This window comes from Peromyscus californicus, unplaced genomic scaffold (assembly GCF_007827085.1).
Source record: "Peromyscus californicus insignis strain IS unplaced genomic scaffold, ASM782708v3 Scaffold_6__1_contigs__length_162567912, whole genome shotgun sequence".
In the NCBI taxonomy this organism is placed as follows: Eukaryota; Metazoa; Chordata; class Mammalia; order Rodentia; family Cricetidae; genus Peromyscus; species Peromyscus californicus.
In genome coordinates, this window is record NW_026294584.1 from 72,449,166 (window position 1) to 72,464,704 (window position 15,539).

Consider the following 15,539-nt stretch of genomic DNA (forward strand, 5'->3'; position numbering starts at 1 on the left):
GCAGGACTTTCCTAAAAGTATTTGACCTGGGCTTAAGTTTTATCTGAATTGGGCTGGCATTAATAAGCCCATCCTAGGCTTGTGATTTCCCAAACTCTGCTTTTACTAAGTCAAGTACTTCCTGAAAAATATTAGCTAAAAGACTAATGAATGAATATCTATTCTGAGGGTAGCTCAACCTAAATTTGGTTCCCAGGTAATAAGACACTTCTTCCTAATTTGGTCATCAGGTTGCTTCCTAACAGAGAAATGGAACATTCTGGTATATAAAGAAAGAAATGGGAGATGATTTGAGAAGCGATTTCACAAGCAAGAGGCCAATGGAAGGCTTTTACTGTGGACCTATCATCTACTCCATTATCAAGAACTCTTGGTTTAAGGCCCAGCAGGTGAGTCGGGACAGAGTCTCAGTTCAGCATCAAGGATGAATTCTGTTTTCTGACCTGTGGCATCAAGGGTGACCCAGAGCAACTATGACATGATATCAGTCCCAGTTTCTGTAGTCACATTGGTTCTTGGGCGTCTCAGGCATAACCATCATCCAATGGACAAAGTAGCAACTTCTGTCTTCAGCTGCCGCTCAATCATTCTGGGTGGGGAAGATCGAAGTATGCCTACTGCCAAAGAGCCCCCCTGGGACAGAAGACACTGATTGGGCCCCAAGAGCTGACCTCATTGGCCACCAAAATGTATATGAGTCTCAGGGTCACCTCAAGGTGACTTGACCAAGACAGCCAGAAGCTGGGTCAATCATTGATTAAGGTAGGCTTTCTCTGTCCGGCCTGTACTATTAAATACTTTAAAGGCTTCATTGATCAAAGAGACCATTGGAGTCAGGTCCCCTTATTCCAGCTTTTGAGATTTTCTTCTGATGTCTGTAGTTGACAGGAGAGTGAAATTCATAGTTATTGGGGCCTTCCTTCTACTGAGTTAGTGTCTACATTTGATTATTTTCTAAAAGTTTCCATCAGCTTATTTAGAAATATAGCCGGGTTTCCATCCATTCCACACTTGATCTTCTGGACTACACCATGACTTACTGGCTTAACTAGACTCCTCATAGCTTTGTTAGGCTAGTGAGGTCCTTTACCCATCCCCTACGGCCACAAAACTGAAAGCCATGGGAGATCCTTGTTCTGTATGACTGCATGTCATATTTTGTATGCATTATGATCTGAAATAATTAACTGTGTATCAATCAGCCACTTCCTTTGCCTTCACAATTATTCTTGCTTATTTATGGTGAAGAAATGGGCCAAGTTTACCATCACATCTTGCCAACTAAAGAAAGTCACATTGAGTTTTACAGAACCATATCAGGACTTATTAGGATTTTCTTAAAACCTACCAATTTGTATAGCATGAATACTAATTGGTCTTATTAATGAAAACCCAGAGTCAGATATCAGGGTGAAAGCTGAAAGATCAGAGAAGCAGAGCAGCCAGCCACTAGTTCTAACCTCTATGAAATCCTCAGCCAAAAAGGGACCTGAGCTCCTGTCTCCTCCCTCCTTATAGTCCTCTCTCATATCAGTCATGTCGTATCACTTCCTGTCTCCACCTCCCTAGTGCTGGGATTAAAGGAGTAAGATCCCAAGTACTGCGAATAAAGGTGTGTGCCACCACTGCCTGGCTTTGTTTCTCTTTTAGACTAGATCAGTCTTGTGTAGCCCAGGGTGGCCTTGTACTCACAGAGATCTGTCTGCCTCTGCCTCTTGAGTTCTAGGATTAAAGGTGTGTGCCACCACTGCCTGGCCTCTATGGGTAACTAGTGGCTGGCTTTGCCCTCTGATCTTCAGACAAGCTTTATTTGTTAGAACATATACAAAAATATCAGCACAAATTTGTGTGTGTGTGTGTGTGTGTGTGTGTGTGTGTGTGTGTGTGTGTGTGTGTGTGTTCTTAAGCCTGGTATAAAAGTAGACATGAGATCTGCCTACTCCCCATTAGGCATTTCCCTTGATTGAAATATTCTAGAACTTGATTCTAACTTTGCCCTAGTTCAGTCCCTTTGAGGAAGTCAGCGATGGCCTCTCAGATAGGCAGTGGACTAAAGGAGAGAGCATCAGAGAAGAGAAGGGTAAGGTGATCTGAGGCCAGCCTTGGGTGAGGAAGGGCTGCACAGTGGGATGCTGAGAATGTCTGTCTGTTCTGATGGAGGGGTTTGCAGCAGATGGAAGCTATGCAGATTCTACAGGAGTCCCTAGACTCTTAATAAAGTCATAAAAGCCTACTCATAAGGAACTTCTTCCCATTTTCCCATGCCTGTTGCAGAAACAATTTAGCTATAGGCATTGAAATTAATAGAGCTACTGGTAGGCTATTTCGAGACATATTGGGGCCAAGTGATGCTGCTGGCTGTTTGAATTTACTCCAATTAGAAGACACCATGAGAGGAAATATTTTGGAATGCTGACAGTGTTTCCCATATCCAAGATCTTGATAAATTTGATATCCCACAATAAGTGGACCTGTGCAGGGATAGAAGGATCCAGAATGAGCAGCTGTTCTGGTTAGGCGCTTTTGGTTTTGTTTCTTTTTTTCAACTAGAGTCATTTTGAAAGAAGGAATTGCAACTGAAAAAAAAAAAGACTCAGTCAGATTGGCCTCCATGCAAGTCTGTAGGTGCATTTTCTTGATTAATGATTGATATGGGAGGGTCCCGGCTTACTAAGGGATGATGCCCCCCTTGGAAGTTGGTCTTGGGCTGTATAAGAAATCAAACTGAGCCAGCTCTAGGGAGCAAGATAGTAAGCAGTTCCTCCATGGTCTCTGCTTCAGCTCCTGACTCAAGCGCTTGCCCCAGTGTCCCTCAGTGATAGAGTGTGACTGGGATAGCATGTGTCAGATAAACCCTTTCTTCCCCAAGCTGATTTTGGTCAATGTTTTATCACAGAAAACAGAAGCAAAGCCAGAACAGCACCTGAGTGAGTTGGATGGCACTGCTCTTCCTTCCCACACAGTCCTGGCAAAGGACTAACTGGCAGTCATCATCTTGCCTGAAGGATCTGAGGTGCTCTAACTGCAGCAGCTGCAGAGCTTAAGGGTGGGACAGAAGAATACACACCCAAGGCTTTTAAGGACATTGTGCTAAGGACCCTGAAGCTTGTCTTCTGTCTTCTGGCAATGACCCCTCACTGTCTGTGCTAGGGAAGAGGTAAAGAAGAGGGCCACATCTAACTGAAGGGGAGAGACTCCACTTGGAAACAACTCACTTCTCTTCTGGAACTAATAATTACAGCAGATCAGATCCTCTCCAAAGAATCTGAAAATACCTTCTTTGGAGACAAAATAATTGATTGGGGGAATGCTTTTGATCTTGGATGTATATCAGAGGAGGGGGTGAGCGCCTCTACAAGGCTGAATGAAAAGAAGATAACAGATCCTAGAAGAAATAAATTATTCAAATGTGGGGTGTGTGTGTGTGTGTGTGTGTGTGTGTGTGTGTGTGTGTGTGTGTGTGTGTGTGTATTTCTCCAGAGACAGGAAAGAGGCCTGAAGCCTGTGGTGCCAAGAAGAATGTGTTGTGTGGCATCAAGTTCCTGGGCTTAGCTGCAAGACCTCAGGGAGGCATGCATGACCTACCCAGAGGCTGGAGCCCAGACACCATCACTGCCTGAGGGAGCATGGCAGTCTTCTTGGCCTTGGGCAAAGGGCACAACCCTGAAATGAGAAGGGCCTCATGCCCAGCCTTTCCCTGAGCATTTCTCTCCCTTTGTTCAGGGTGGATTGGTTCCGTGTATGCTTCCCAACCTCACCACAGTTGGTCCTTGGCTGTGCTGTGTGGTGACAGACGCATCATTTCAGGGTAGTTCTGCCTCTGATTCCACCGGACGTCTTAGCAGTATCACAGGCCTGTAACAGCTTTTTGCCTTTTCTCTTCCTACACTGTCCAAGCAGCAGAAGCTCAAAGCAGCCTGTGGTTGGAGATAGTTAGGGAACAGATGAGTGGATGTTGTCATGCACACAGATGCAGATAGTTAGGGAACAGATGAGTGGATGTTGTCATGCACACAGATGCAGACAGGCAGGCCTACAGTGTAATGAGGGGTTTTGGTTTTAGCTATTCTAAATGTAACCCAGACATTCACAAAAGACACCAAAACTGAGGCCCCTTGAGTACTGTGTTAATCAGGACAAATTAGTAGTAGGCTTTTTATTTTACTTTTTAAAATTGTATGTGTATCGGTATTTGCCGGCATACATGTCTATGCACCATGTGCAGGCATGGTACTCATGGATGCCAGAAGAGGGCACTGGATCCCTTGGAAATGGAGTTACAGACAGGTGTGAAGGCCATATGGGTGCTGGGAATCTAGTCCAGAACATCTGGAAAAGCAGTCAGTGCTCTTAACCACTGAGACATCTCTCCAACCCCTTATTAGCAGTTTTGACAGACTCTCGGTAGCAAAGACATAACTAAGTAAAGGACCTCATCGCCTATCTCACAACCCAGCCTTGTGAAGTTAGCAGCTGCTCAGGAGCCTTCCTCATCATGCTTAGATGTTGGTAAGACCCTAAAGAGGTCTCAGCTATACCTACGTCATGTGTCAACTCAGTCCCTGCTGCAGTAGTGGAGACCACAAGGCCTCTACCCCTTGGCATATGGAGCCTTGCTTGGATGATCAGAGAACATGACAATGTTTCAGCTCTTGTAGTAAATGCTAATAATAATTAATACTTCTAATAATGAGAAACTCATCAGACTATAGGTAGTACAGACAAGCCAAGTGCATGTAAAGGAGAAAGCCTGTGCGTGAGAGTGTGAGTGTATGTGTGTGTGTGTGTGTGTGTGTGTGTGTGTGTGTGTGTGACATATGTATGGCATGTGTGTCATGTGTTTGTATGCAGGTGTGGTGTACATCTGTATCATGCATATCTGAGTGTGAGGAGCTGGACCAATCCCCAAACCTGGGTCTGCATATTTCTACAGACATGTAGGGAATATATGCATTATCTGGGTTTGCCCACGCGTATGATGTGTGTACATGTGTCTACCTTTGAGCCTTGTCCTGCACTCCCCAGAACAAACAGTAGCTGCAAGGTTAGTCACTCTGCCTGTTCTAGCACACGAAGTCTAAATCTTAGCCACAAGCACAAGTGTGCAGGAAATGAAACTTGGTTTTCAAGGCTGTTTCCACCACAAGCCTCCGTTTCTAGGGAGTGTGAGGTAGATGGGAGCTCATGAAATCCAGTGTCCCTTGCTCATCTGCTGACCCTTTCCCTGTCCAATGTGCTGAGTTCCAGATGATTTGCACAATGCTACCAGGGGAGAGTCACATCTGGTGTTCATGGCCATCTCTGGGTTGGCCAGGGTTGGGAACAGTAAGGGACAAGGAAGCTGGCAAGTACCAATTTCTGAAGTCAGAGGTCGGGAAGGGGCTTTGGTCCACCAGGCTGTGTATTGTGTAGAGAGGCTGATAAACTCTTGGGGTCCCCTGGGTACCTCTGCTGTCCCTTCCCTTGCTGTGCTGTAGTAGTTGATTGTTCTGGTTGATTTGCTGCCTCCTGATGTAATAGGAATCTTAAAAGGTCTTATTAAATAAAAAACTCAGTGCCAGCTATTGGGGCAAATTCTGAAAGACCAGAGAGACACAGCCAACCTCACCTCAACAACTCCTCATCGGATCCTGTTTCCACACATGTTCAGACTGAAAGCTTCTGAGTCCTCATCCAAATGGATCTCAGCTGAACTGCAAGTCTAAAAAGCCTAAAAGCCTCTAGTTCCTGGTTTTCAGGCCTTATATACCTCTCTGCTTCCTGCCATCACTTCCTGGGATTAAAGGCGTGAGTCACCATGCCTGGCTGTTTCCAATGTGGCCTTGAACTCACAGAGATCTGGATGGATCTCTGCCTCCAGAATGCTAGGATTAAAGGCGTGCACTACCACTGCCTCACCTCTATGTTTAGTATAGTGGCTGTTCTGTACTCTGTTTTCTGGTAAGTTTATTGGGGTGGATAATATATCAACCCCTTCCTGACCCTTACGTGCCCTCTCCCTGTGCTCTTTGCACTGGTTTAGTACCACTCCTGGGTGCAGCTGTTCCCATGGAGAAGTCAGGAAATCCAGGAGACACCTCTGTCATTCTTCCACAAGCCTCTTCCATGCTCTGATGTCTCGGCCTTCTAGATTCTGTCACCTCAGCCCTCTCTGAACCCTGGGCTGGAGTCACTACCGGAACATTCATCCCGGCCTGTGACCTCTGAGTATGCCCCTGCTCTTGCTCTGTTCTAAGTGCCCCAGCCGAGAAAACTTCAATTTGGGTGAGGAGCTGTTACAGGTAAACGATGCCGCTTAGGTGTCCTCATCATCTAATAGAAGTTTTCCCGGGTGTGTTCAGACAGCAAGCTGAGGGGTGGCAGTACAGTACCCTGTGCTGGATGTTTCTTTTGGTCAGAGGCTTGGATTTTTTGAGAATTGAAACACATTTAAAACTTTTCTTTCTCGGCTCTCTACAGCGTCTCCTCATCCCTGAGGTGAGGACACTATGTCAGCCTGACTGATAGAAAAGGACAGTGTGGAAGCACGGAGTGGGGAGAGAAGAAACCACATCCCCAAATACACCATCAACACGTGACCACACCAGAATAGCCATACAGTGGCTGCCATCAGGATTTGGGAGCCTGTTTAATGCACCTGTGCCTGGTGCATATTTTTTGCCCTAGGCATCTTTATAACCTCCAAAAGTACTGGGTTTTGTAGAAATCTTGTACAGATTGTGACACTCTTAAAAGTAACCAGGGCTGGGAAGATAACTCAGTGGTAAAGCTCTTGCTGTACAAACTCGAGGACCTCATCCTGAATCCCCAGATTAAAGCCGGGCACAGTGGTGCATGTCTGTGATCGCAGTGCTCCTATGGTGAGACGGGATGGTGGAGACAGGAGAACCCCTGGAGGCTGTGGGCCAGCTAGCCTGGTGTGCTCTGTAAAGAATCCCATCTGAAAACAAGATGGAAGGTAAGCATGACACCCCAAGTTCCTCTGACTCCACCTATGCTCTGTGGTAAGAGCATTCACACACAGTAACACCCACATAGACACACACATCAAACACACACATGCATGTCATACTACACAAGCACTCAAATTAAAATAATAGAAAATGGGTTGAAAAGTAATAAGGGATGTATAAATAGCCCTCAAATCCAGTGTTGACAAGAAAGGTGCCCGTCTCTGATTGGCCACTGATGAGTCAGTTGGCCTTCCAGGTCTATCATCCTCCTGTGGGTGTGCTGGCCAACAGAACATCCCTGTGGCTCTAGGAATGAGTCCATAGTTATCCCACACCAGGCATGGTGGCTCCATTCCAGGGCTGCCAGCCCATGGAAGACTCTGGACCAAGGCTCCCACTTGTGTGTTGGTTCCTTCTGGTCCGAGTGAGTGCCAAACCTCACTCACAGAGTATGTGACGATCAACTCTTAGGAAGGTGATCAAGGACATCTCTTAGGAACAGGAAAGATTTATTGGTGACATGGGGTGTGGGTGGCATTTCTTGTAGATATGTTGCTGTTGGCACATCCTTGTTTCACAAGCACAAAAGTGCACACATGTACACACGCGTGTGGAGGTCAGACATAAACTTGGGGTGTCATTCATCAGACGCCACCCATCTTTTCTTCTCTCTCTCTCTCTCTCTCTCTCTCTCTTTCTCTCATTATTCATTTTTTGCCATAATTCCTCACTGGCCTGGAGCTTGCCAGTTAGGGGAGGCTAGCTGGCTAGTGAACTCAGGATCTTCCTATCTCTACCTCCTAGTACCCAGATTTTTGTTTTATTTAGTTTTTATATGGGTTCTAGGATTCAAACCCAACTTTTTGTGCTTGTGAGGTAGGCATTTTAACAACTGAATCATCCCAGTCCCCAATGACTCTGAGTCTTTTTATTTTCCCTTTTCATTTATATATTTATTGAGATAGGGTCTCACCACATAGCCTTGCCTGGTCTAGATCTCATTATGCAAAACTGACTGGTTGCAAACTCATAGAGCTCTACCCGCCTTTGCCTCTAGATACTAGAATAAAAGGTATGCACCACCATGCCCAGCTGTCTGAGAATCTTTAATGCACAATTATGCATTATAAGCACTCAAGATTGTAGTGTGCACAATAATATATGCTGTAATAATGTGTGTGTGTGTATGTGTGTGTGTGTGTGTGTGTGTGTGTGTGTGTGTGTGTATGATAATACATATCATGGCCACCTGATGCTTCAACACTGTATCTTGGGGTTGTTGCCAGGCAGAACACATTTTGAGAAACACTGTGGCGGCACACACTTCTCCTGTTACAGCATAATGTTTTGTGGTTCTAACCACTATGATTTGGGGTTAGAGAAGATCTGAGCTTGGCAAAGCTACATGGCTGAGAAGCAGCAATTTAGAGTCACTACTGAGACAGCAACTCATCATTCCTGTAAATTTCCTGATTCTAGGAAATCAATGGCTGGGTTATTGCCACTACTCATTTCAGAGCGGGGCTTTCCTGCTTTTGTTACTACTGGTCTAAGGCCCAAGATGCTTCCTTTCCTTTTGCTTTTCTTTCTGAAATATAAAAAAAAACTTCAATATTCTAGAAGATATGAATCACCTCATTGCCTTTTCCATGAGAAACTCAGTTCTTTAGTAAGTCAATTTATCCACCTGCTTGCTTGGTATGGTTCTTACAGAATATGTGAGGTTGAAAGACCCTTTCATGTCTTCTGTGCCAATCTTTTTGTTTGTTTGTTGTTTGTTGTTTTTGTTTTTCGAGACAGGGTTTCTCTGTGTAGTTTTGGTGCCTGTCCTGGATCTTGCTCTGTAGACCAGGTTGGCCTGGAATTCACAGAGATCCGCCTGGCTCTGCCTCCCAAGTGCCAGGATTAAAGGCATGTGCCACTGCTGCCCAGCTTCTGTGCCAATCTTATCTGATGCTGTTAACCATTTATGCTCCAGAAAATGTCACATCCACACAGTTATGGATAAAGAGGCCGAGTGGAGTTGGATGAAGTCGGTGTAACTCTCCTAGGTTTGGAGCTGTAGGGTGGGGAAGAGTCCCCCGGTAATGGGGCAGGGAAGGTCAATCATTGTGTCACTGATGCTTGATTTTGCTGAATTTCTTGGAACAAGCAGCATTTGAAAATATCTGAAAGGAGAACCTTGCATTGGTCTCAAGACAAACTGAGCTGGGAAGATGGCTATCAGTAAAGAACTCCCCTCATAAACATGAGGGCCTGGGTTTGGGTTCCCAGAACTCATATCCAAAAAGCTGGATATGGTGACACATGCTTATAATGCCGGCAAGATGGGAAGTGGAGACAGGTGGGTCCCTGAAGGCTTACTGGCAGCCAGCCTAGCCTAGGAGTCAAGTTCCCAGACAATGAGAGACCCTGTCTCAAACAGAATTTGGAAGGTGCTTGTGATGATTAATCTCTGTTGTCAACTTGATTGGACACAGACTCACTCAGGAGACAAGTTTCTGGGCATGTCTGTGAAGGAGGTCCTGGAGCAGTGCTTCTCAACCTTCCTAATGCTGTGACCCTTTAACACAGTTCTTCCTGTTGTGGTGACCCCCACCCATAAATTTTTTCATTGCTACTTCATAACTGTAATTTTGCTACTGTTATGAATCATAATTTGGAGATAGAGGTTTGTCAAAGGGGTCGAGACCTTCAGGTTGAGAGCTGCTGTATCTAGATTGAGCTAATTAAGGTAGGAAGACCCATCCTTACCATGAGTGACTTCATTCAGTAGGCTGAGGTCCGAAACTGACTACAAAGGAGAAAGCTAGTTGAGTACAAGCGTTCATCACTCGGCTGTTTCCTAACTGAAGAATAAATGCGATTAGACGCTCCCTGCTCCTGCCCCAGCCTTTCCCACCATGGTGGACTGTATCCCCTGAACTGTGAGCCAGAATCGACCCTTCCATCCTTGGGTGACTTTTCATCAGGTGTTTGGTCACAGCAAAGAGAAAATTAGCTAGTACAACGCCCAAAGAATGACGCCCGAGGCTCTCCTCTCACTTAAACATGCACACACGCACACCCTCACATATATCTGCACCCACAGACAGATGACCCCGCACACACAAAAAAAGAGGGGAGGAAAAGGAAGGAAGGATACAAGCTGCCTTATAAATGTGCACAGATCCAGGGGCGAAAGTATTAGGACAGAGAATGAAGGGAAGTGGCCTTCTGAGGGACGATAAAGCTGGAGGACTTGAACCTCCTGGCTCACCACTGCAGACAGCCTGGCTTGTACGTGCCAGCCCCCATGCTGGGACCTGCCAGACCAGTGTTTCATGATAATGTTGGCCCTGAAACAGTATATTTCTTCATACAGCGATGGCAGGATCTCATGAACAGAAATTAGGCCTTGGACCAAGTTTATAATAAACTGCAAGCTTCACTATGCAGGTGAGGAAAAGGGACCAGCTGCTGAGTGATAGATTTGCCATGTAGCAAGAAGGCAGCTCTGAGACGTTGTTTAGGAAAAGGTGCCACTGTGATGTCTGACAGGCTCTGGGCATCTTTCTCTTGGGAGTGGCTGTGTAGGAGGACAGTAAGAGATCAACGATAAAAAAAAAATAGACAATTGGGGAGACATTCTTCCCACTTCTGCTGAGCGGAGTCATCGGGGCCCTAGAGAAATGGCACCGTCATACGATGTTTATTAAATGTGAAAGGAAGGCATACAAATGATTTTTCTATTCAAACCTCATTAAGATCTATGTGAAAAACCTGGGGGAGTTTTTTCTCCTGCTCAGAAATGAACAAAGGGCCTATTAACGTTAGGAAGTGACCTCACTGTGGTTAAAAATATTTGCGTTGCTGCTGTGTAGAGTGGCAGGCAAGTAAGCCCTCCCCAACCTGTGTGGGCAACAAGACACAAACAGAAGGGAGAGAAGGAAGTGAGGATCAGCGGCGATGACAGACTTGGATCAACACCAGTGCTTTCCAGGCAGCTCCCGGAGCTTCGGGATCAATAGCTGTGCCTCTGCCAGGGGCTCCACCCAGCCCATCCATCAGCAGGCTCGGTGCCTGAGCATGAGGAGTGTTTCTGAGGTTTCTTCCCCTCCTCGGTCCTGGTCCTTCCTGCCAGAGCCTGTCTCATCCTTGTTTCAAACACGGTGTCCCCCTTGGACAGTCACAGCCCTCTGCCAGGCGGCTTCACGTGCTCGGCTGTGCTTTGACCCACAGTATTTGATTTTGCCGTGCTCACGTACCCATTCGCATTTTTCTCCCTCTATGGCTGTATGTCATTAAAAGACCTTAGAAGTAATTAATAAGATGACTCTTGCTGAACCTTAAACAAGAGATTTCGGACTTATCCTGGTTGACGTTGCGATCTGCTGAGGCAGAAAGAACCAGAAGGATCTATTTGGTTCCTTTGATGGGCCTGTAACCTTTTCCTCAGTCTAAGAAGGGGAGAAAGTGCCCAGAACTGGGGGGAAGGGTTAGACTGAGAGGGGATATGGTGTGCCTTTCTCTGGTTCCATGGACGGTGTTTGAGCCATTCTGAGAGAGCAGAGCTGGTCATGTTTATGTTCCGCCAGCTGTGATCCTCGGGTATGATTGTAGGATGGCGGTTGGATTTGAGATACCCAAACATGCTGTGCAGTCCCCTCTGGTCCCCCATAGGAGTGTGTCGTAAAAACTGGAGAGACTGCTTTCCCTACTACTGAAGAAAAGAGCCCCAGGAAACCTGGCAGCTTTGAGAACAGAAGCCTGAGATGCAGCAGCCTTCACCTGGCCAGGAACCTGGTGGAGAGCCACAGTGGGTCATTACATCTGCCGCTTAAGGTCAATGCACTAAATGCACTGAGGCTTCTGACGAGCTCTGGGGTTCCCGCCCCCACATCTTTGTGCTCTGTTCTGTCTGCTAGCCAGAAGCTTTCAAACCACTAAGCTTATAGCAAAGACTCTCAGACTAGTTTTAGACAGGTAAAGGTGTTGCCTGGCACTTCCAAGTCTAACCCGTGCTCCTCAGATCCAGAGGCTGGAGGTCAACCTGAAGTGTCAGTCCTCAGGAGCAGTGAACTTTTTTTTTTCTTTTTTTTTCGTTCATTAGCCAGAGGAAGACTCAGAAGCCCTGGAGACACCAGAGCCACAAGACGGAAACAGCTTAGGTGACCACATCACTGCCTGGATATACAATTTCTCATAGTATACCACACATCCGAGGTGAGGGGGATAAACCTTTGCTGTATTAGAGGTTAGACCTTGCTGGCTACAGCCGTCCTGACATTCACCAATGCAGAGCTGAAGCTGAAGAATCATTATGCAGAGGGTGAAGCCAAGGGGGCCTAGTGCCTTCTCAAAAGATTTCCTCTGGACTTTTAGAAGTGCAAATTAGACTAAATTCACACACACACACACACACACACACACACACACACACACACACACACACACACCATACACTGAACTATGACCCATTTGGTTTCCTTTGAATTTAAATTTTCTTAGTCGTCTAAGTGGAATTTGTCTTCCTCACCATAAAAGAGCACTGTTTGCTTTAATATAAAACCAATACGTATGAAGTCACAACCTTCAAGTAAAACTAACTTTTAATCTAAGCCTTGGTATTGCCAAGGGAAATTTGGGCTCTAAGCCTGGTGCGATAGTTCATGTTGTAATCCCAGCACTCCAGCACCTGACAAAGGATTATCAGAAGTTTGAAACCAGCTTGGTCTACCTAGCGAGAATCAGGCCCTTGGCACCTTTAATAAATGCTCGGGACACCTGCCAGCTCTTGAGTTTCTACAGATTTTTTTCCTCACATCCAATCTGTGCCTTCTATTGTCTTCTCTCACTGTGAGCCACTTAAGAGGAGGTGACAGGTGGCATTGGTGCCCTCTCTGTACTGGCGGGCTGAGATAAATGTCCCTTTTCCTTTCATTCCAAACAGATGTGTGGATCAAATGCAGTATATGGCTTTTCTGTTGTAGAAAAGCATAAGAAAATTAAAATCTCTGGCTACGGCACAACTCCTCAATCACAGTTAACATGTGACTGTATTTCCGTCTGGTGTGGCCTTGACAGCCTCACTCTGTCTTTGCTAGCTAGCTCAAGGTTTCAGGACTCAAGCCCCTGTGCTCTGGGGAACCTCTATGAACCCTTCATGTCCCCAGGCACCCATCTTTACAGTAGCGGACTGAATTATGGGAACAGTGTGTTTGTTGTATGTCCAAGAGAGAAAGCCAGTCTACCATTAGTAGTAACGCAAGCCCACAGCCCGTTTAACAAGTATCTAACCAGTCACCCTAACACCTGCACAGGCAGTCAGATGACATTGAGCTGGTTCCGAACGCTTTTTGGTGGTGCTTACATGGTATTTATCTGTAGACGCTAGATTGTGGCGACATGTCCTAGGCAACTTACAAAAATCCAGTTCTCTTTGCGATCCAACCCTTTGTTTGGGAACCCTTCCCCTTTCTTGGGGAAAGGCTCAGTATTGCCAAGTGCTGGCTAATAGAGTTCAAATCCCAGGCCTGAGTTTTGTTAGCTGTGTGAGCTTAAATGGGCTGCTCATTGCCTTTGAGTCTCCATTTTCTTGCTTATAAATGGAAAGAGAAAGGAAATTCCTAAGGGTTTGTGAAGAAAAGAGGAGATAAGCTGTCATTTCTTAGACTCAAGACTGCCTGTATCTTAGAGATGCCCACTGTCAACCCAAAATTTATTATTAAACCACAAGTAACTGGTAAATATGTAAGGCAATGTGTGTTGGTGAGCTTGAGCTAGCCATTCCACAGTGTACAAATATTCCTGCGCATCATTTTGATTCCCATAGATATATGCGCATTTCCAATTAAAAGAGGTTAGAGGACTGGGGAATGGAGGTCAGTGGATAAAAGCATTCTCACTGCTCTTGCAAAGGACCTGGGTTCTAGTCTCAGCACCTACATGGCAACTCATGTCTATGGCTCTGGTTCCATGGTCTGACACCCTCTTCTGACCTCTGTGGGCACCAGACACACATGTGGAATACAGACATACAAGCAGGCAAAACATTCATACACACAAAATAAAATAAAATTAAACAGAATACATCCTAAATAGGGACACATTTACTTTGGGGAGGGACAGTATTAGACGTTAAGCCCAGGGCTTCGCGCAAGTGCTCTGCCATGGAATTGCGCCCCAGCCTCTCCTGGCCTTTTTGGGGAGCAGGGCAGTAGCTCTCCTCCCTCAGAAAACATGCCACACGGTTTCAGATTCTCAGTCTTTCTGTTCAGCTTAATCTACATGGCCATGGGAAGCAGGGCTTATTGTGCAAACGCGTAGCAAATGGGCTCTGAAAACCAACTGGGCAAGGCGTTATAGATTTGTTTATAGATTTTACAGAAGATGAGGTAAGGAGGTATGGCTGGGGGTTTTACTCACTTAATTTAAACAGTTTTTTGAGAACTCAACAATGCCAGAGAAAAGCAGGAGCATAGGCCTGGAAGTTACCCACCAAAACAGAAGGACAGAGATCAATGCATGAAGCTAGGGAAGTGACACACTTCTGCATGACACTCTCCACTAACACACTCCCTCCAACGTGCAGCCTCTAGAATCATGAGGGAAGAGAGGTTTTTGCTGCTTTGAACCACTCCGCTTACGTCAACGTCTCAGGACAAACGCTGGAAGCAGCACTCATTTTGGGTTGAAGTTGGACCCTGGACAGGAATGAATTGTTTGTGACTGTGGCTAGAAGGTAAGAAATAGTGACAGGGCTGACCAAGAGGTGGCTCCGGGACTGCCTGACCTCTGCAGACATAACTAACTGATGGACTCTGGTCCTCTTCCCACAGGGCCCAGCTTGGGGGAACTTCTCGACACTTGTGTTTCTGGCTGTTCCCAATGCCTGAGACTCTGGCCTCCTGCTAACTTCTTCGAAGCCAGCTTCCCCTCCCCAAAACCTCCTCAGTCTGTCCGCAGGTTATACTTTCTCACAGTAGGTGGGAGGAAGAGTGAACCGTTAGAAAAATTATATGGCATGAGAATTAAGTAGCATCCACCAGGCGTGGGAGACGGTTGCTAGGTGAAGGAAGGTCAAAATGACCAGGGGAAGTATGTTGAGCCCTCGTTCTGTCCAGGAGACTGGGTTCAGCTGCACGGGAAGATACCATCATGAGTAACTAACAGAAATCTTTGTTCCTGTTTGCCCAGTTAAAAAGAAACCTGGTTTTCTTGTAAGACTGACAGAGCACTCTAATCTTCAAAGTGTCTGCAGACACAAAGAGTTGTGGCAGCGTGCGTGTTTAAGGCCGCGTTTTAATTTGCAGCGGGACCCGCGGGGGATGGGGATGTGTAAAGCCTGTGTTTACTCCGGGCCTGTCAGGCGCCTCGTGGGGTGACTGAGTCAGCGTTTCCCCTGGGTCTGCCTTTCCCGTCACTGCTGCTCTACTGACACCAATCTCAAATGAACTTTAAACAAAGACGCGGCGCGACACTACACCCACTTAGCCTGCTGGCGCGTGGCGCGTCTGTTGTCACATGGCTGTCTGTCCTCGGGTCTTTGGAGTGAACTGACTCTGACTGTTATCTGCCTTCTGTCTCCTTGTCTGTCATCTCGGT